Source organism: Raphanus sativus, unplaced genomic scaffold (assembly GCF_000801105.2).
Source record: "Raphanus sativus cultivar WK10039 unplaced genomic scaffold, ASM80110v3 Scaffold2312, whole genome shotgun sequence".
Classification (NCBI taxonomy): domain Eukaryota; kingdom Viridiplantae; phylum Streptophyta; class Magnoliopsida; order Brassicales; family Brassicaceae; genus Raphanus; species Raphanus sativus.
Window position 1 is genome coordinate 1 of NW_026617621.1, and position 3,385 is coordinate 3,385.

Consider the following 3,385-nt stretch of genomic DNA (forward strand, 5'->3'; position numbering starts at 1 on the left):
GAGAACTTGCACCTCATATACAAAACTTATATCCTAATTAAGTGAACACCCTAAATCTCACACCATGGTGTCTTAGTTGACATGAAACAAACTTGTCACATCATAGATAATTTGCTAATTTTATCATTTTTTTGTATTTTAAACCAATTTACCTTACAAGGATTATATATATTTAAATATATTCAACATTTATGTTATGAATGCGTGGTTTAGAAGTTGCAGTTACATTGTCTCTCTACCAAAATCCGAGTTCGGCGGGACTTACGTCCGCTTTGCTCAATTTTAATAAATAGAAAAGGTAATAAGTACAAGATAGAACAAAAAGTATCATCCTATTAGCACAAATACAAATTAATTTGGTCTATATTTCAAGTTTTCCCATTATGATTTAGTATGCAATTTTCAGATTCCTTAGTACTTCGTGGATAATGTGTAATAACTTTTTTTTTGATTATTTTTTTGTAAAATATTGTTGTATTATATTCGAGTAAAATAACCGTCGAACGATTTGACAGATTCACTTTAGAGTCCTCTTCTATTTTTCATCGAAGAAGTTTTGCTGATTAAGTAAATACCAGGTGGTTGTCCGCGAATTCGTGGATATAAATATTATATGTAAATATATATATATATATATATTTGTATGGAATGTCGTAAAATTTCATAAATTTGATAAAAATAACTTCAAAATTCACTTATGAATTCTTAAAAATACTTACAAGTTACAACATTTTGTAACAACTTTTTCTCTTAGTTTTATTCATATGTATATATATTACAGATTTCCTCGCTGTATTTTTCTTTGACTTCTTTGCTATCAAACAACCTAAACGACCTTTTCAAGTAAATCTCAATTAGTTACAACTTTACAACATTTATATGTTTGATTTTGTTTTACAAACTAAGAGTTTCATGCTCATTAGATTTTATCGTATATAGCGTTTTACTTTACATGTACCATTTCTTCAAATGCAACTCGTTCTTAACTTGCAGAAATAGGCAAAAAACAGAAACCTCAATATAGTAATTACAGTGGTCAAAACTCGCACTTGAATTCAGTCGAGTTGCTACCGGGGAGGAGCCCTGGTTGGGGTTTGGCCATCCCAATGTCGCGATTGCTGTTTGGTTGTCTTAACAGGTTAATCCCTGTCTTATTTCGCAGAAACTAAAGATTTCTAGTCGATGCTTCATCTCAACCCATCTTCGGTTTTGGTGGATGTTTTGCGTTTGTGTGGTCTTAGCTTGTAGCATCTTTTCATCCCTAGTCGTTGGTTAGCGAGGTTGATGGCAGATTTGTTATCATTTTACTCTTCGCTTCACTGACAAGCTCCGAGGAATTATCGGGAGTCTGCTATTCCAAAAACGATATGGGAAATTCTGTCATCAGAGACAACGAGGAGAACCTCACTTTTTACAGTCTTTGTCGATGGTTGAAAAACGACAACTGATTTCTAAAGATTTCAAAACTCGGACTAGCAGAATATGTTGGGTTTAGCAGGTGGTTGAAGATAGAATGTAATAGATTGACTCTGAAATTTTGTTTAAATCAGGTTCGTAATTGAACCTAAATTCATTGAGTAAATAAAATTTTATTATTAGAAAAATTTGTACTTGAATGATTGGCTAAAGTTAAAATAACTGATTTATGGTTGGTAGTTGATGCTAATAAATGTGTTACTTCCTCTCACTACAAAATTGCAAAGTCCTTGTTGGATAATCAAATCACAACTACAAAACAACATACGTCAGCTCAATACCACTGATATTGTGATACAGTCATCTATATACCACTGTATATTTCTCCTAAGTGTAAAAAAAACTATATATTTCTCCTTTTGATGGAAATAAGTTCCGTTAGAATATGAAAAGAATGTATATACCGTATAGCATCATTAATAGTGGCTTCATTCAGTTTTATTTTCTTCGTTACATTTGTGACTTCGTTTATGAAAAAAACTAGTGTCTGCAGGTCCCATGTACGTCTGTACATAACCCCGAAGAAAAATTGTAGTTGGCCATTATGACATATTTATTTCGTCTAGATCTATATAAAAACAATTACAGTGCTTGAACATATTTAGTTTTTTCTTTGGGGGGTCAAATACTAGCACATCTTTCGTTTTCTATGATATCCTGGTACATGTTTGTTGGTGATTGATGATAACAGAAAAAACATTATACCGTTAATCAAGCATTAGAAGCATTGACTTTAAAATGAAATAAAATTAAGTAGAAAGTAGAACATATGTATGTGTTAATTTATTGCTTGATAGAACGGAGAAGGTACATTGGGATGATGGATTACAATGATTCAATCATGATTTTGCATATATGATACATAATTCTCCAAACTATAATACAAGTAGGGTACAAATAAGTAGGCATGCATCCAAAAATAGTCCTACCTAATTTTGTTCGTTCTCGATGGAATACAATAATTTCTTCCTAGAAAACTTTCTTTAAAACCCAAGTAAAAAGAAAAAAGAAACACAAACGGGAGAAAGAAGATAGACATAACTAGAGTTCTATGTTATAAAGATAAGTATGTGTATATAAAATATGTGTAAGTATCTTGGTGATCGAAGGTCATGGATATCGTTGGAAATTGGTACTCTGTAAACCATAGACATTGTGTTTCTTGGAAGGAGCAGAAGGTGGAATTGGCATTGTCTTCGGTAGAAGCCCTGAGAAACTTTCTGGAGGATAATCATCATCAATGAAGCCATGGTTATGATTATGATGAAGTGGATTTGGTCTTCTCACCTTGAAAAATCTTTGTGGTCTTGATGATGAAGATGATGTGTGTCTTCTTAAGCTCTCGGCTTCGCAAATCCTCCATGAGAACACCATCATAATCACCACCATAATCATCACTGCTTCTATGCGTTTATTGCCCATTATTGTAAAAGCCTGCTTTCAGAAAACAAGTAAGAATGAAGATGAATAAGAAAATAGAGAAACTTAGTGTTTTGTCTTTTCAGGTGAGAGTATTCAATATAAAGGGGGATAGCTGGTTGATATTATAAGAAAACATAATTTTACTAAGTATTATATACAATATTATTTGTTGATAAAGTTGGTATACTGGGGAGTTGATTATGACATGTTTTTTTTTGGTAAAAAGATTATGACATGTTTTACATAGATTAAAAGTTATTCAATTATACTGATATGCCTCCGTGTTATTAAACTTTTTTTTGAAGTATTGATATTACTTTAACTCAGATAAGGATAAATTACATACAAATATATATATTGAAAATATAAAAGTTTGGGTTTCTACAACACCACGTATTATCAACTCTCCAGTTATAGGAGAACAAAACAAGAACACCAATCAACCATAATTTTCAAAATAGTTGTATATGCACCAAAGGTTTATTAG

The 3,385-nt window shown here is 31.7% G+C and overlaps 1 non-coding gene across 1 annotated transcript; it reads right to left on the bottom strand.

The window, feature by feature from the left end:
- Window positions 1–2,250: 2,250 nt before the first annotated feature.
- Window positions 2,251–2,896, bottom strand: LOC108816068 (uncharacterized). Its single transcript, XR_008941699.1, has 2 exons — window positions 2,764–2,896; window positions 2,251–2,696 (listed from the first exon to the last, which is right to left on the bottom strand). It is a non-coding gene; the product is annotated as an uncharacterized LOC108816068 (transcript).
- Window positions 2,897–3,385: the final 489 nt, after the last annotated feature.